The following is a 20,437-nucleotide window of genomic DNA, read 5'->3' on the forward strand; positions in this document are numbered from 1 at the left end:
ATGAGTACGCTCGATATCTAGAAGATTACAGTTAGGGACGGAGTTAGAAACCAAGGTACACATTTAACCAAATTCAATAATTTTAATTTAAATATTATATTTGTTTTAAAAAATTATTTAATATATATATAAATTATTAATTTAAAATTTTAAAACTTAAAAGGATACTTAGAATCTTTAATTCATACGCCTCAAATTCTAATTGTAATCTTCAAATATATATATATATACGCTTTAAATCATCCGTCCTCTCTAACCAAAGCATACTCAAAGGTCTGCTTTATGCATGGGGACCAGACTGGATTCTTGTTCTTTAGCGTCTTCTGCCAGACAAGACTCAAAAAATATTACTGGAAATTGTCTTAAGATATGTAAGTTTAGAGACACCTATCTGTAGAAAAACTAGAATATAACCAAAAGCATCACTGTTAAAAAATCAATTGCATAGGGATAAGAAAATTAATTGCTTGGGAATAGGACTTGTATCGTATGTATATACTAATTAAGTTTGTGAACAGAAAGAGAGAAGTTGTCAATTTTTTCGCTTAATACAATATTGGCGATTGATCAATTAAGAAACAGGTTTAAAGTTTCGGCAGAACATTCAAACTTGGATAATCTGCCTGTTGGAGCAGCCAATCAATATACTCCGATTTTTTCTATACATGGATTTTGATTGATATTTTAAGATGTACATTTTCATCATATTAATATGAGAATGATTGCAATTTATAGTAATTACTAAATTAATATAATTTAATTTAGTATTAAAGATTAGTCAAATTAACTCTCATAAAGTGAAATGCCCAAGTATAACGAATGATCAAGGATTATATATATATAATGCAATTTTCAAAGTTCCTTTCATCACTAATGGATTCGTCTCTGCAATTAATATGGTTGTAACTAGTTAGCAGTGAATTTAGTAAATTGAAAATTGCAAATATGCCACAAACGTCTAGCAGCATAAATATTGTAATTTTGCATTTCCGGATCAATCTATTCAAATATTTTACATGCAAAAAAATAAAGGGAGGGGGGGGGGGGGAATTTACCACATAGTGATCGGTTATTTTAAAATCTCGTTAGTATTAATTCTTAACCTATATATTGTTGAGTACGGTATAATTTAATGATTGAATGAGTGATATATGACGCTAAGAAAGTACATGAATTTGGTAGATGAAACATGCTTTTGCATTCACAGTCCAAACTTGTATAAGGACTCTCTGAAATAAAGAAAGTCACAATTAGAAAAATCACAAAGTCTATACAAATTAAAGCATACCTAGGACAAGAGACCACAAACGTACAAACTCAAACATCCAAGGTGGGAGTCCTTTTGGGCAAGAGCTCTTGGCGGACATTCTTCCACAATTAAACTCATGCACTTATACTGAGAGAAAATGTTGAACACAATCAGATAAACAAGAGAAATATTTAAGAGAGTTTTGACTGGCTATCGAGTGCAACCAGATAAAAGGAACCAAATTTAAGAATTGTTTAATAGTCATATGTCTTACAGTCTTGTGATCAAGCTATTGTGTATTAAGAAGTTCAATTGAGTTGTAATTTATCGTCTTCCTAGAATCATCGTTAGATAATAATATTTTGATTGACTTTATTTTAAGTTGGGAATAATTTGAAGAGAGTTCGACTATCTAATTGATTGGTGAAGATTAGGAATTAAAGTTAGTTTCTGATTGCTAGATTTTGTAATGTAAAGGTTTTGAGAGAAATTCTATAAAGATGTAGTTCGTAATTTTTTTTAATCCTTGTGAGCCGAGTTTTCAACTTAAAATATTGTGTTATTACTTTTTATATATCTTTAAGTTTTATTTAGTTATCAAGTGAAACAAAAAGTTTAACATAATGCGAAGCTCCATTTGTTCCTTTTATCTTGGCTTATGTCATCTTGAAAAAGTGATTCTATTGATGAGATTTGGTATGAGATCAATGATGTCGATAAGCATTTAAATTTATTTGCATATTTTATTTGGATACATTAATTAAAACTTATACATATTGAATACCTTACACACTTTGAATTGATATCTATTTGACATTTTTTTGATAATAAGTCAAATATTTTAAAGTGTGTGAGATATACTTACTATGATATGACCCATCGGTGGCCTCATAAAGTTGACACTAACTTTTACTTAGATACCTCAACTAAGCTTTGTTCATTTTAAACACCTCAAGTAAGGTTCTGATGTGTCATTTTGACACTTTGTGCTGACTTGGCACATTGCGTGTGCTGCACCCATTTTGAGCGCGTGAAGACCATTTTTTTAAAAAAAATATATTTATTAATTTTTTTTTCTTGTTCTTCCTCTTCTCTATTTTCTAGATGTTTTCCTCCATAACTTTGGACCTTGATTTTGTAATCTCATTGTCATTGATTGATCTAGTTCTTGTTTTCCTTCTATTGTTAATTAGTAACTGATTTTTTAAAAGTAAAGTAGAAAAAATTATATCTTTATAAAATAAATTTTTCAAAATAGTTTCTTTTGATAATGTTTCTTGAGAAGACAATATGGGTGGGGAAGGAGTTGGGATTGGGGTGGGTGGAGGTGGAGAAGATGACAACGACTGGTGGGGTGGGTGAAGAAGACAACTAGGTGGGGTTTTTTTTTTTTGTTGTGAAAATCACTTTTTTTAGAAGATGAATTTCTTCTTTTTTTTTAATTATTATTTGGTTAAAAAATGTCATATGTCATTAAGTTAATGGCTACTTTTTTCTACTCAAAAGTCATTATTTTAAAATTATTTTTGATATATATGCCACGCGTCTTCATTTAATTGGTCATTTTGACATCGGTAAGTGCATTACACAGACTTTAGATATTTAGGTGATTGTAAAAAAATGTCAAAATGACACATCAGAACCTTACTTGAGGTGTCTAAAATGAACAAATCTTAGTTGAAGTGTCTAAGTGAAAGTTGGTGTCAACTTTAGGAGGCCACCGATGGATTCCACCCAAATAAGTATTGAAAAATATATTATAATAAGAGTGAAAGATAAAAAATATTTTAAAGTAAAAAAAATAAAAATTATGTAACCTCTACCCTACGCCACCCACTTGCTTTCTACCCATCGTGTTTGAATCCAGTCCAGCTTCTTCTCTTTTTATTCCTTTACCATAAACAATGGAAGCTTAGATTAAAAATAAAAAAAAGAAAGATAACTTTAATAGTAGCAATATAGGCCAACCCACCCACCCACTCACCCAAACCCTTCCTCGCTATCCATTGCAATCAATCTATCTCTTTCTCTTCTTTTTTTTTTTTTGCTTCTTCTTTATCATAAATCAATAATGGCAGATTTAAATTCAAAAATAAAAAAGAAATAAAATGTTAATAGTTAAACAATGTTCTATCTCTAGAGAACAAAAGTATGTAAACTTTACCTAAATCCCATAATGGAAAAGTCTAATTACTATATATCCTTCATCGTACCAAAATTACCCGATTTCCTGTTTTTTTCTAGTTTTGTTGATACATTAGTTATGTATCTGATACATCAACTTTAACTGTAGAATAGTTAATGCAGATCATCTATTTATGAATAGTATCTTAATATTAGGTATGATTGGTTCTTTAAATCAATTACTGATCTAATTAATGTGATTAATTGGTTAAAAAAAGCAACGGTTGTGTACATGAAGATTCAAGCCAAAAAATAGAGCATCAATTCAAACCAAAGTCGATTTTTTTTCCAGTTTTGCTGATACATTAGTTATGTATCTGATACATCATCTTTAACTATAGAATAATTAATGCATATCAGCTATTTATGGATAGTATCTTAATATATGGTATGGTTGGTTCTTTAAATGAATTACTGATCTAATTAATGAGATTAATTTGTTAAAAAAAGCAACGGTTATGTTCATGAAGATTCAAGCAAAAAAATAAAGTATCGTCTCGAATGGAAAAAATAGAGCATTAATTCAAACCAAAGTTGATTTCAATTTTTTTTCCAGTTTTGCTGATACATAAGTTATGTATTTGATATATTAACTTTAGCTGTAGAATTGTTAATGCACATCAGCTATTTATGAATAGTATCTTAATATAAGATATGATTGGTTCTTTAAATGAATTACTGATCTAATTAATGGAATTAATTTGTTAAAAAAAGCAACGGTTGTGTTCATGAAGATTCAAGCCAAAAAACACAGCATCGTCTCGAATGAAAAAAACAGAGCATCAATTCAAATAAAAAGCCAATTTCGACTTTTTTTCAGTTTTGCTGATACATAAGTTATGTATCTGATACATCAAGGGGTGAGACGGGATCTTCTTGATGACGTACTTCATTCCCTGCATTGACATAAAAAATAATTAAATACAACTTGAACTTTATACATAAATACGATGTATCAGACGCATTAAAATATTTGATACATGAGAATTTGATACATAGAGAAGATGAATCAAAAGCAGTAAGGCTTCATAAATTATAATATGATACATAAATGTAGATGTATCAGAATCATTAAAACTTGATACAATAGAAACTGACACTTAAACATGATGTATCAGAAGTAGTAAATCTCCAAAAAAAATGACATTTAAAAAAAATACTATGTATCAAAAGCGTTAACGCTTGATACATGAGAATCTGATATATAAATAATATGTATCAGAATCAAAAAACCTTCATAAAAACAACATTAAAAAAAACTTAATTGAACCCATACCTTTGGGAGATTAGGGCGTGTTGTAACCCCTTCAATCTTGTTGTCTAGTTTTTTTGGGTGCATGTTTAACTGGAGCTTTCGACCTCAATTTCTCATGTAGCTTATTCATCACTGCTGGATCGTTATGATGTTTGAATGTAACATCATCGTAAAGTTTCCAAGATGAATCAGAACCAGGTGAAATAATAATTCCTTGATTTTTATTCAATTGTGTGAGACCATGAACGGATTTCATATGTATCATTGAAGATATGAGTTAAAAAAACAGAAAGATTTACAGAAGAAAGCAAAGGATACCAATTTTAGAAGATTTTTCAAAGATTTACACAAGAAATCAAACGATGCAAATTTTAGGAGAAATTAGATTGAATGAGGATGAAGTGAGATTCCAGATAAGGAAAAACTTAAATATACCTTAGTTAGAACCTTGAAATTGAGTAACAGATGTACTCAAAAATTTAAAATCTCAAAAACTGATGAAGATGAGCGAATTTAGGCGAAGATTTAGGGAGGAAGAGTGATGTATCAGTGAGGGAGAGAGAGTTGAAGGAAAAAGAGGGATTTTGGATATTTTTTGGTATAATAGGTAATACAAGTAAATATGGTATTAGAATATGTGTAAAAAGATAATTTTTTCTAAAAGTATTGGCAGAGCATTAATGGCAGAGGTGGTGGCGTTATTTAAAAGAGGAGGAAGAAAAGGGCATGTTAGCGGCAATAATGGAAGATCTCGAAAAAAAAAGGTAATAGAGGAGGTGAAGTGTGTAAAAATAAGAGAAAGAAAAGGAATGTAGCGGCGACAGAAGCGATAAATTGGTGGCGGTGGAGGAAATTGTGGCAAAAAGAAGAGGAAGAAGAATGGATCTTTTTTTTGTTTTTAAAAAAAGTTTATTAAATTCTATCACGCGCCTTTTTCAACGTGAATTATCATTAATGTAGCACGTACCCAAAAAATGTTTAAGTGGTTCAAATTCGAAGTGCTAGAGGTGTTTAATAGATACAAATTTTAATTAAGATATCTAAATAAAATATGCGAATAACTTTAAGTGGTCATCAATGACTTAAACCTTTTATCTTTATCTATTAATCCTATTTTATGTGATGCATTTAAACTAAACACATAGAGAACATAAAAAACATAAATCAGTTTCACTTGTACATATATTTTTTGCCTAAAGAATTGTTGCAACTGTTTTAGAGGAACCACCTCATATAATTCAGGAATTCCAAATGGTCTTAATGTTCGTAATCTTGATTTTTCTTCTTCAAATAATCTCGATTACTAGCCATGGTTCAGAATAAGATTTAAAATATCATAATTAAAATTAATTTAAAATTTTCGTTTTTAAATTTAAAGATGTAGTGTTGAATATATGGTTGAAATTTCTTCTTCATGCAGTAGATGGACAAAATTTTTCCTTATCTTCAAATCTGCTGCAACTTGATTTAATCCGCATTGAATTTGTCTTTAACCTCGATTAACCATTGGCTCTAATATATACCACTTACTGGAATTAAAATTGATAGGGTGTCATGCGGAAGCCACTAATTACAAATTTTGACAGTGATAAATTAAATGACAAAAAAATTATACTTGAACAATCATAATATATTAGTATTGTGTGGTTAAGCGACTTACATCTAAGAAACGAATAAAAATATATTAAAGCTATAGAGAAAATAATCTTTTCCTAAATCTTAGTTTAAGTGGAGATCGACATTTTAAGAGAGATTTTCCTGTCTGTTATAAGGCAAGTGAGACTTTAAATTTTAGTTTGATTGTTTTTTTCTTAAAAAGCATTCTACATATTTTGTTCGTATGCATTTAAACCATCTAGTTCATGTGTGGGGCGAGCATGAACTAGCTAATTTCGATGTATCTGGAGTTCACTATGAATGTTTTAATATGATTTTTCACACAATTTGATAGTGCAGCCCGATGTACTAAAGCTCCCGCTATGCACAGGATCCGGGAAAGGGCCCGACCTCAAGGGTCTATTGTATGCAGCCTTACCTTGCATTTCTGCCAGAGACTGTTTTCAAGACTTGAACCCGTGACCTCATGATCACGTGGCACAATTTGATACTTATAGTTGATTATATTTCTTAATATGATACTCTATTATATGCTGTATGTTTGGCTATTTAGCATACTTTTATCATTCAATTATCTTTCGGAAGTTATTATTTTGTACGTATAACTATATGCCTTATTCTATAATTGACAGGTAGAGCAAATTTTTCCCTCGTCATTAGTCCAAAAACTTTGGAAATACCAGTATTATTTTGTCAACAATATTTAAAAGTCACGATCTTATATCGTTTCATGTATATAGAGTATTCAATTATTGTTGCTAAGAACTTTTGTCTCGAGTTACAAGTAGTGGTTGATTAATTATGAATCTTAATTAAAAGCTCCCTCACATCAAAGACTATAATATGTTGTTTTAGCTTCTTGCTAATTTTCCACACGTAAAACTAAGAATCGACCACTTTTAAGCTTCATAGGCAAAACTATTCAACACTTGTATTAATCCACAACTAGACAAAAAATGAAGCTTCCAATATGCAATATTTTCAAAGTTCAACTATTCTACGTTCCAGCTAGCTAGCCTTTTCAGTCCAGCCACCACCTATAATTTTATCCTTTTCACAAGATTGGGACCTTGGGTAAAATTTTATATTTTTTCATCATACAAAAAAAGGGTTTACAACTTTTCATTATTCGATTTGGACCCATTTTCTTCTAAAACAAAATTGACCTAATGAAGTCTTTTCTTAAATATTGGAACCAAATTAATTGAGTGAGTTTTTCATTGCCACGTAGGCTCTATTTTTATTTCTTTTATGAAATATGCGATACTATACTTCCAATTGCACATATTAGAGTGACTATATTTTCTATCATCGTACTATCAAGTTAAAAAATAAACTAAATATGTAATCAAATTATATATGTACCTTCCTCCATAAAATCGTATGTATTGCCCAAAAATTTAGCTATTTCCAAAAATTAAATAAAGATTTTTTTAATGGTGTTTTATAAGTTATGATTTATAAATAATTTAAATTAAATGATGATGAATAATTAAGTGATTCAAAGATAAATTATTTTCACTATGAAATTGATATAAATTTTTTTACCGGGAATATAATTGGCATTAAGATAAAAAAAATTCAAAACATTTTGATTGATGAATTAAATTTGTAGTTGAACTCTAGCAAATTAAAAGGTAGTTTCGATTCTTAATACGATCTAATCTATAATGTAAACATTTTTCCCTCTTAAAATCTTGAAAGCGGCTCTTAGAATATCACCAAAATTTTCAAATTAGAGATTTTCCTTGAGCGTTATTGAGAAAAATTTAGAATGGAATAATATTGATTTATATAGAAGAGAAGGTAATTATATTTTGTTATTTTGAAGTTTTGATAATTTAACAAACCGTGAGATCTAGTAGGGGACTTGATCTCAGAGTTCTGTTATTTGAAAAGGACATTTGTAAAAAAGTACTTTGCAACTACTGTCGCCATTGCTACGAGTGTGCAAAATCGAACTGATCAATAAACTGAACACGAAAAAAATGTTATTAGGTTAATGCTATTGGGTTACTAGGTTAATGGGTTTTGAATGGTTTTATAAAATAAAATTATCGAGTTATTAATTTTTCAATATTGGGTTATTGAGTAAACCGATAATGTCACGAACCAAATCGAGCCATGAATGGAACCTACACTAACCCTTCGATGGGAGAACCATTACTACAACTCAACTAAGCAATACTAATACGAGACAGACGTCTAAAAATGTGAAAACAAGTTTTAAATAATAGTTTTTAACCTCTAGAACCTGAATGTCATTACACCAAAACTCTACTAATGGTCTAGAGTAAGGGGTTGAAACCCCAAAAATAATAATATAAAATATAATAGAGTATGAAAAGGTCTAAGTCCGAAGGAATTGGACTATGAACTGATAAGAATTGATGTTAGCCTAAAAGAACTGCCTCACCCTTGAATTCGATAGGTCAATGATCTCCTAGTTGAAGTCTGTCACTAGACGCCTGAAGATGCTCTACACTCAATAAAAAAAGGACAAGTGCAATATGAGTACACACAACAACAATGTACTGGTAAAATCACGTAACCAGTCCAGTAAGTGAAAAATACATAAGTAACCACATCATAGTAAAACAAGCATATATAGAAACACATTACAAGTTATCATTTCATAGGCAATATGCAGTCTCACAGTGTCAATTCAAATACAATAGTCAACAATGGTCCTCTCATGAGACTCATATCCAAAATGTTAGTGTGTGTCGGCATGACACCCGATCCAATATGTATCGACATTGTACCCAATTCAATATGTACCGACGTGGTACTTGATCCAATATGTGTCGGCATGACACTCGATCCAATATGTACCAACTTGATACCTAATCTAATATGTATCGGCGTGACACCCGATCCAATATGTACTAGCGTGGTACTCGATTCAATATGTATCGGCGTGGTACCCGATCTAGTATCCATAATCACAATCACAATCATAATGAATAGTTCAAACCCTTGCACAATCAAGTAACAGGTTCATTGCATGCAATTAGTCACAATAGTCATTTCTTTAGGTTCATTTCATCTATCTTTATTCACATACATGCATGCAATACTATCACTGCAGTTAATAGGCACATATAACAAAGACGGAAAAATAAACCATCACCTACCTTGAAACTAAGCATGAATGCTTTTATAGAGTTTGAGTTTTTCCTTTCCGGAGTCTCTTTATTTGTTTTTGGTCTAAAACAATTAAAGAACACAAGAAATCAATGAAAAGTGACCTAAATTATCCGAATTATACCAAAATACTAACCTTTGGCCAAGTTCATGATCCTATCACCCAACTAGGGCTTTTTCCACCATTAATTTCAGGGTAAAACCTTCCCCCAAGTTAATTCCTATAGATTATACAACTAAGAATCAAATTATACGTTAGAGAAATGGATTACTTACCTTTACCAAAAAGATTGGTCGAAAAAATGGAAAGAAACTGCCCTAGTTCGCCCCTTAGCTCTCAAAAATAAAAATGTAGAAATAATTTCATTTTTGAAACTTTTTACCTGTTTAATTCGCGACTGGCCCGCCATAGTGGGATCAAGCTTCCATAGTGGGATTAATCTCACCGTGGAAGGTTACATAGAAACAACCCTCAATCATCAACATTCCAAAACAACTATTTCACGCCAAGATCAATTACGGGAGTTCAACTCACCCGAATTCAATTTCGTAAAGCCGTACAAGCTCTTTAACGTCTTTGCTATTAACTCAAACTATCCAACTCATAATTTTCTCACCCATAAATTATCGAATTACCCCAAATTTTTCCTGACTCAGATTTCATCTAAATCTGGCCTAGGCTCGAAATTTTCAAGTACTACTCAATAATTTTCTGACCCAAGTTCCTTCTCCATTGGCTTATCCATAACGACGGGAATATGTCATTACATATAACCCATTTAGGCAATAGTAATTTACTACTTTATCCTTATATAAATGTTAAATATTAATATCAATATCTTATTGGTTAGTGTCTTTTTCCTTTAGCCTTCAATTCACATTATTATCCTAGCGCTTTTATTTGTGTTGCACTTGTATAGTTTTTTTCATGTTAAAGGAAAGCCCGGTGCACTAAAATTCTCGCTATGCGTAGGGTCCGGGGAAGAGCCCGACCACAAGAGTCTATTGTACGCAGCCTTACCTTGCATTTCTGCCAGAGACTGTTTCCAAGGCTTGAACCCGTGACCTCCTGATCACATGACAGCATCTTGTATAGTTTTTTCATGTTAGTTACTACTATTTCTATTTTATGAGCATTTTATAAAGTTACATTATTGTCTTGTCGTGCCAAATTATTAGAGAAGTCATCGAACTATTTTGAAAATATTTTCTTATTGGTTAAACCAAAAACCGAACCGTTATGGGACAAAAATCGATAAACCGATAAAAATTTCTTATTGGTTTGTTTGTTGGTTTAACATATTTAAAAATTAAAAATTAATAAATTAAACTGAAAATACAATAAAATCGAGCAGAACCAACCAATGCACACCCCCAACCACTACAGTGGTTGGTGTGCATTTGTTTGCAGAGCAGCAGACTCTCAGCCAATGGCATTGATCCAAGGGTTTGTGTCTATCCAATATAAGTCTCTTCTCCAATGACACAACCTAGTTTTTGCATTTTTGAAATTCACAAAAGCAAAAGTCATTCTCTCAAGAAATATTCTCTTGAAAAACAGGATGTGACCTGATAAAGTTATCCTCGTTCTTAGCTGTTTTTAGGTTTATATTTTTGTGCTCATCATCTATTGATCTATTCCTGAGTTATAAAGGAACTAGATCATTCTTGAGTTTTCTGAATTGTAGCTAGACTTAGCTATGTTGAGTTCTTGAATTCTAGATCGATTAGTGTTGGTTGGTTTAATGGGAAATAGAGTTATTGCTTAGTTTTTTTGTGTAATAGAATGGTTACAATAAGGGGAAAGAAATTAAGAGTTTAATTCCTAGGTTGCAAGAGTTTGTAATCTAAATCGTTGCTCTTTGATGATAATGGAGATGGGTTGAAATGCTGTCAGAAAGGTCGTGGTTGTTTCCCTTGAGCAAGGAGATTTCCGCGTAAACTCTTTGTTCTCTTTATTTTAAGTCTATTACGTTTTAAACTGTTCTTATTTAGTTAAGGAACCTAGTCAGTTAACAGTCATGGACGCATATAAGCTATCATATTCTAATTAAGTCATTCGAAGGGGTCCAGAAGCAAGAGTTTGAGGCCTTAGGATTGTGAATGAGCCGATTAGATAACTTTAACCAAATATATTCGTTCTTCAAATTTTAATAGCAGAACAATTATTTTTTTTAAATATAGTTGCTCTGTTACTACATACTAGTGTGAAGAATTTAGTCGTTCAATTCAATTGTTAATCAAAACATTGGGTAGATTTTATCAGCGAGCTAGACCCCTAAAATACTTGGTACTTTAAGGTGGAGAAACTCATCCTTCCTGCTCGTTCCTAGTTTTTTTTTTGCTTAGAAAATTCAAATGAATATCTCACTGTGTCTGATTTAAAAGAAATTAGATAAACGTCAAAGTAGGTTTATTATTGTGAGAATATATATTGTAAAAGTTCACTTTGATGTCAAGCAAAATAATTTGAGTAAACAATGCAAGCTTAATTACAATATTTGTATAAGAAGCCTTGTAACGAATTTTATCGATATCTTTTATCTTGATGAGTGAGATATGTCTATCCGGATATGGTAATGCCTTGTTAAACTGATAAATGTTATCCACTGTTCATTTAAGGAAACAAAATCTACTTTACACATTTTTATGATAACTAAATTTGTTCAATAATTTAAATTTCTAGTGCTTATGATTCTAAGAATAAAGAATTGATACTTGGTAATAAAAAAAAGTTAATATTTAAAAGGTCAATGAATTATAAGAAATTATCTAATAAAGGCTTGTTTTGTAGCAATAAAATTACTAAACTTGAATTTTTTATTTTCAAAAATCATTCAACTATGTTTTGTCATTAAAGAGTAAAGTGTCAAAAACACACCTAAACTATTCTATTTTGACTTCCATTCTTCATACCTAAACTATTGAGAGTGTGAGTTTCACGCCTAAACTATCACTCATTAATTTGAGAAACACACATTATTGATGTGTGTAATACGTCTCTTTTTTATTTAAAAAACCTCGCCACATGACATTCTACATGGATAAAATATTCTACCTTGAGAAAAAATAAATAAACTATTAGTATTAGTTAAAATTTAAAGACTAAAGTATCACTATCCCCCAAAAAAGATTTCTTTTTTTAAATAAAATTTAAAATATTTTTCTTATCTCACTCCACCACCTCATCCCCCGCACCCCCGATAATCCCCCCCTCCCTCCCCCCCTCCCCCCTTCCCCCTTCCCCCAACATTTATTTTCAAAAAAAAAATCTTACCAAAACAGTGTTTGAAGTCTTAGTCCTGAAAAAAGGACTAGAACAAAGGAGAGTCCAAGACAGCTTAAAATAAACAACTCACCCTTGAACTCGAACAAATCTCACTCTTCTAAGCGAGGTCTCTACGCAGCTGACTGAATATGCTCTGTACTCAACAAAAGGCTAAGCAAGTATAGTATCAGTATACAAAAATAACAGTGTACTGGTAGGATCACGCGGTTAGCCAATAAGCGGATCATAGACAAATAAACTTAACATGACAAGCACATATATACAGAATAAGTTAACCAATCTTATCTCCAACAACATTCAGCAAGATCACAGTTCAATAACTTCAACATAATGTAACTTCACAAAAGGGTCCTCTCATGGGACCCTCACACATTCAATTTTGTGTCGGAACGTGACACCCGATTCAAGGTTTGTGTCCGAATATGACACCAATTCAAATATGTGTCGGAACGTGACACCCGATCCAAATATGTGTTGAAACATGACACCCGATCCCAATAATGCAAACAACCACAGTTAAATTCAATATCCAATATTTTACCACCAAGAACAAGTTCATCACGCAACAGGCCAGCAAGTGATCTTTTCGTATATAGTCTAGAATATTTCCCTACTTATATACACATATGTATATCATTAAGCAATTTAACGTGTATATGAAAAACATATGGGGACAAAACCATCACCTACCTGGGATTCAAGCTTAAACAACTCTAAAGTGCAAGAGCTTTCCCTTTCCGGATTCTTTCCGCTAGTTGTTGGTCTAAAAACAAGTCACATATACACAAGGATCAATAAAATGGCCTAATTCACGAGAATTATAACTCAATTCTTACCCAAGGACAAAACCCATGATCTTAACCCCATTCTAGGGCTATTTTCCACCATTAGTTTTTCAATTCAAACCCTCCCCCAATAATTATCAATCATAGTTTCTAGGTTCTAGGAATCAAAGAATGAGTTTAGAAAGTAAAATCCTTACCTTAAGCGTGAAAATTCGTGAAAAATTGATGAAAATCGCCCTAGGTTGTCCCCTGTCGTTCTAGAAACTGATTTTGCAGAAAAAGACCGTTTCTAGAGTTTTTACCGACTTAAGTTGTGATTTTCTCGATCTATCGGGACCCATCCCGCTCTGGCGACCCTGCTATGGAGGGATAAATCCCGATCTGGAAGGTTGCACGAAAACAGTGAGCTCAGAGTTTGAGCTCCAAGCTCCCATTTCACAACACACCCCCTTCTGAAGGCGTAGTAAATATTCCCTTCATGCCTAGTCCAATTTTGGGGGTTTTACTCGCCCGAATGCAATTCTGCGAAGCCGTAAATGCTCTGTATTGTCTTGGTTATTAGCTTACCCAATCAAATTAGAAATTCGATCCCCCACCATTCACCAGGCCACCCTAGAACTCATCTGACTCAGAATTAGTCTGAGTCTGGCCTAGGCTAAAATTTTTGAAGTTACTACCCGAAGTTTTCTGGTGCAAAATCCTTCTCTATTGGCCTATCCATAATGACGGTGACAGGTCGTTACGGGGGGGGGGGGGGGGGGGGTATGTTTGGGGGGTATGATGGAAGGAGGTGGTGTAAGAAAAATGTTTTAAATTTTATTTTTGGGATAGTGACACTTTAATCTTTAACTTTTAACTAATACTAATAATTTATTTAATTTTTATCATGGTGGAATATTTTGTCCATGTGTAGTGTCATGTGATAATTTTTTGTAATAAAAGAGGGTGTGTTTTCAAACTAATGAGTGATGGTTTAGGTATGAAACTCACATTTTCAATAGTTTAGGTATAAAACTCAAAAAAAAGAAAGATAGTGTATGTATGTTTTTGACACTTCACTCACTATTAAAATAAATTTAACATGACAAAATAGATTATCTTTTAATACCATATAATCATGGATTCGATGAATAAAAACAAAATTGTAGAATCTCCTTCTTATTAGCATGATTCTCTTTTTTGCAAAATAATTAGAAGCGGTTTTCTCGGAACTATTACAGAAGGTCAAAGTTCCTTTCTTATCAATACCATTTGTGAAACACTTCTAGCCAACATTGAAAATGAAATTAAAGAAAAATAAATGATATATTCAAGGGCATTGGAGATAACTGCCTCTAGTGTGCACCATGCTTGTACAGTAGTTTCAATATCAGATAAGCAAAACAAAACCAACATAAGACCATAATTACATGACATAAAAATAAATTGATTCTATAATATTATTTATTTGTGGGGATCATGATTAAATGACGTAAAAAAATTATTTTGCCACGTCAATTTATTTTAATGATAAATGTGTAGTTGAATGATTTTTGAAGATAAAACCCTTAACTGAAGTGATTTTATTGATGCAAAACAAACTTCAATGACTAGATTGAATTTTTTTTATATATAGTTCAGTGGCCTTTTAAGATATAAACTATGAGAAAAATATCCATTTGAATGTCTCTTGCTTTCCAGAAACTTAGAGAGCTTCTGCATCTACATCTAACACAAAAGTTGATGTTACTGTTAAGCTTCTATCAAGCTTCAATAATGGTGATCTTAGTGATCAAGCCATAAGAGAGAAGATGGAAAAGCTAAGAAATAGATTCATAATAGTTTGTTATGTTCAATTGCAATAGAGCTACACTTTATATAGTGTGCATTTAACCAGAGCTAAACTATCTAGGCTAGTTATCTTAACTTAACTAGAGTTAACAAATAACTAACTTTGTAAAAACTTGTAACAACCACTAACAAACTTATACTAACAAACTCGTACACTAGCTACATACACAACACCCCTCCTCAAGCTAATGATTGAAAGATATCTTTCAGACCTAGCTTGGACATAAGATGTAAGTGCGGAGTCTTTCATAATGCTTTTGTAAGAAGATCTGCCAGCTGATCCTTTGTAGAGACATGATGAGTCTTGATCATTCCTTGGACTAATTTCTCTCTAACAAAATAGCAGTCAATATCAAAATATTTGGTTCTTTCATGGAATATAAGATTAGATGCAATTTGAATTGCAGCCTTACTATCAAAAAAACAGATTCACTGGTTGTCTAATATTCACTCCTAGTTCTTTGTACAAGCCAATAAGCTAGGTGATCTCTGCAGTTGCTGATGCCATACTTATGAATTTAGCTTCAGCAGAGCTTCTAGCCACAATCTCTTGTTTCTTAGACTTCCAAGAGATGATATCTTCTCCAAATTTCACCATATATCCAGTAACAGACCTTCTAGTTTGTACACAAATACCCCAATCAAAGTCACAGTATGTAGTTAGTAATTCTGAACTTTGTGAGGGCATGAATAAGCCTAAACTAGGAGTTGTTTTGATGTATCTGGCTACTCTGAGAGCTGCTTCCATATGAGACTCTTTTGGAGTATGCATGTATTGACATAAAGCTTGCACTACAAAAGAGATGTCTACTCTAGTCATAGAAGATATAGTAGTCTGCCTACCAACCTTTGATATCTTCCAGGATCTTTTAAAGGCTTGTATGTTATTATAGTATCTGTCCCTTGTACATGTGAGTCATATTTAATAGATGTTAGCCTTACATTAGGATCTAATGGTGTATGTACAGGTTTTGCACCACTTAATCCTATTTCAGATATTAGTTCCAATTCATACTTGCGTTGGCTCATAACATACCGCTCTTTTGATCTAGCAAACTCTATTCCAAGGAAGAAATTCAGCTCACCCAAGTCCGTCATTTTAAACTTAAGTTGCAAATCACTTCTAGTATGATCAATTAGAGTGTTACAACTTTCTGTAACTAAAAGATCATCCACATAAACAACAACCATTACTAGATCCTTATCAACTTTCTTGGTAAAGAGAAAATAGTCATAGTGACTTTGAACAAAGCCTAGCTGTATCAATGATTTAGTCAACTTAAGATTCCACTGTCTTGGTGCTTGCTTGAGTCCATAAAGAGACTTATGATGCTTGTGACTTTACCAGATTCCCCTTGTCTGCAAAAACCAGGAGGTATAACCATGTACACATTCTCTGGAAGATCACCTTGTAAAAAGGCATCATGCACATCCATATGAAAGATAGGCCAATGTTTAGCAACAACAACAGCTATAACTGATTTGACAGTAACCATCTTAGCCACTGGCGAAAAGGTTTCTAAATAATCCAAGCCTTTTTTTTACTAAAATCTTTGGCAACTAGTCTAGTCTTATATCTTTCAATGGCCCCTGAAGCTAGATACTTAATTTTAAACACCCATTTGCAGCCAATGGGATGTTTACCAAGTGGAAGATCAACAATGCTCCAAGTGTGGTTCTCCTCTAAAGCACTGATTTCAGCTTTCATTGCTTCAACCATTCAGGATGAGAGAAAGCTACAACAAAAGATGTAAGCCTAGTAATACTAGAATAAGTAGCTAAATCCTCGCCATATGATATGGAAAGATTGACATAGCTGACATGATTGGTAATTGGATAGAGACAACTGCTCTTATACTGAATAGTGTGAAAATCATGCATCCATATATGAGGTTTGGTAGATCTAGTGGATCTCTTTAAAACAGTGGGATTATTAACAGTAGGAAGTGTAGTGGAAGATGAAGACTCAGAAATAAGAGTAGGGATACTCTCAGTAGGTGAAAGGACTGAAGAATCAGGAATTGTAATGGGATCATGATCATGATCAAAAACATCAGTAAAAGGAACCACTGGGGAAGTAGGAGCATCCTCTATAAGTTGAAGAACAGGAAATAATCGAGGACAAGATGGACTCATGTGTTTGAAGGGAAAAACATCATCTTTAAAGACACCTCTACTCACAAAAAAACTCTTTTATGTGCAAAGTATAAAGTTTGTAACTCTTTTGAAAGGTGGTATAACAAATCAAGATTGCAAGAATAGCTCTGGAAGCAAACTTATCAACCTTTTTGACCTCAGTAGCAAATACAAGACAACCAAATACTCTTAGATGATCCAGAGGTAGAGGAGCATGATATAGTAGCTCATGAGGAGTCTTGCCTTTAAGGACACTAGATGGTATCCTGTTAATCAAATAAACACTAGTGGATACACATTCACCCCAGAACTTCAGTGGCAAACTAGAATAAAATCTTAGTGACCTGGCTGTGTCTAGAATGTGCCTATGTTTCCTTTCCACAGCTCCATTTTGCTGAGGACTATAAGTACAAGAAATTTGGTGTAGTATACCTAGTAACTGAAGTAAAGAAACTATTTGTAAGTTGAAGAACTCACTCTCATTATCAGTTCTTAAGACCTTTATAGTGGAAGAAAATACATTGCTGACCATAGTAAAGAAATGTTTAAGAGCTAATATGAACTTCAGCTTTGGAATTCAACAAAATCAGTTACGTATACCTTGAGTAATCATCGACCAAAGTAAGAAAATATCTTTTACCATCATAAGTAGGCACTCTATAGGGACCCCAAACATTAACATTGTAATATAAAAACAAGCAATAATAGTTGTATTGTTTAAGAAAAACACTTGTCTTGACTGTTTAGCTAATGGACATACAGTGCAAAGAATATCAGAATGAATTGGCATATGTTTTAAACAACTGAGTTTTCTGATAGTAGACACAAGTACATAACCTAATCTTTGATGCCATAGAGGTAAATTTACAGAATTTATTGAAGCACATGACTTATTAGATGTTACCGCATTAGCTTGATTCTTTGGAGAGTTCAGTTGAGCTCCTTTAGACTTCAACTGACAATCAACATGAACCACATACAAATCATTCTCCAATCTCTCAATCCCCCTCAATTTCCCACTGAAGAAGTCTTGAAAGAGGCAGAAATCAGGATAGAAGAAAGCACAGCAGTTCAACTCTCTTGTTAGTTTGTTAGTTTGAATACATACAACAAATTATACTTAAAGTCAGATATATGCAGTACATTTGTTGTCTCAATCCCTCCAAGGATCTGAGATGAACCAATGTGACTGACATGAGCAAAAAAACCAATAGGTAAGTGAACTTTCTCATTCAAGGGAATGAAGTTAGTTAACATATTCAATTTTCTGACCATATGCTTGAAAGCTCCAGAGCCAATAATCCATTTATCATCATCAGTGATGAGATTAGGAAAGTTCAACATACCTGTAGTTCTCATAGAGTTATCACAATTAGTTTTCTCAGTCTCTTAATCTAGCATATGGAGAATCTAATTGTACTGCCGTGGTGAAAAATGAGGATGTTGTAGCTGTGGATAATGACCTTGATAAGGCTTTATGTTAGTCATGAGAGCATGAGAAATATCAGAATTGATATTACCAATATCTTGCTTAGGGGTCTTGGACTGAGATCTGTCAAGATAATTGTTGCTAGTAGCTACTTGTGTATTGTAACTTGGATTAGTCTGGTAATGCATGCTCTGCCCATTACTCATGTTGGCTGATGCAATATTAGCTGCAGTAATAGGACCAGGACTAGTCCTTTTCTTGCCTTTCCAATCAGCAGAATAACCATGCAACCTGTAGCAAAGAGCTCTAGTATGGCCTTTCCAGTTATAGTAGTAACAGTACAGATTGCTATTGTAATTCTTCTGATGAGACCTGTGACTAGTGCCTGAATATGAGCTAGATCCTGATTGTGAACTAGAACCTGAATGAGTCATATTCATATTTCCTTTACCACCACTGAAGAATGCCATGGCCTCATTCAGATATCTAGTATTGGTAGAATCAGAATTTTCACTTCCTACTACATTAGCTTTACCAAGTATCCTTTGGCTTTTCTTAGCCATAACTAGAGAGTAGGCTTTGTTCACTCTTGGTGGTGGATCCAACTTTATAATTTGGCTTCTACACTGATTGTAGGACTTATTCGACCCAGGAGAAACTGCATTAACCTTTGATATTCAAAGTGAGCTGCATAAGTCTTTGATACTTCACATGCACAACCAAGACAAGGCATAAGTGAGTCGAATTTCATCAATAAATCCTTAAGGCTGGAGAAATATGTAGAAACTGACAAAATTCCTTAATTAAGAGTTGTAGTCTCCTTATGTAGATAGAAGATCCTAGAGCCATCTACCTTGTCAAATCTCTCCCTCAAATCAGTCCACACTTGTTGAGCACTACTAGCATAGACTATCCAACTCAGTAATTCCCTACTAACAGAGATCATAATCCATGAAAGAACAATCGCATTGCATTTTTCCCAAAGATCATGCAGTGATGCATCAAACTTATCCTTGGAGCATTTACTAGGGGTGTGTATTGGTTGGTTCGGTTCGATTTTAAATATTATCGATTTGGTTTATCAATTTTTGGTTTTTAAATACTCTAAATCGATAACCAAACCAATAAGATATTTGTTATCGATTTTTGATTTATCGATTTTTGATCTTTAACAGTTTGATTTTGGGTTTAACCAAAAAGAAAATACTTTTAAAATAAATATATGATTCTTAGAGCCGTTGTCATAGCAACTTGCAAACTTTTGCCGCTGAACACTGAACCTAAACCGACAAAGACTAAAAGATAAATACTAAATAGTATGATATAGTGATTAGCTGATTATATATTTATATTATTACTTTTTGTTTGATATTTGCGTATGAGTAAAAAACTAAAATTAAATTAATAAATTATTATAGTCTTAATGAGTTATCGGTTTACTCAATAACCCAATATTAAAAAACCAATACCGAACCGATATTCCAATAATTTTTTTATAAAACCATTAAATAATCAT

The sequence above is a fragment of the Solanum dulcamara genome, chromosome 11 (assembly GCF_947179165.1).
Source record: "Solanum dulcamara chromosome 11, daSolDulc1.2, whole genome shotgun sequence".
Lineage (NCBI taxonomy): Eukaryota > Viridiplantae > Streptophyta > Magnoliopsida > Solanales > Solanaceae > Solanum > Solanum dulcamara.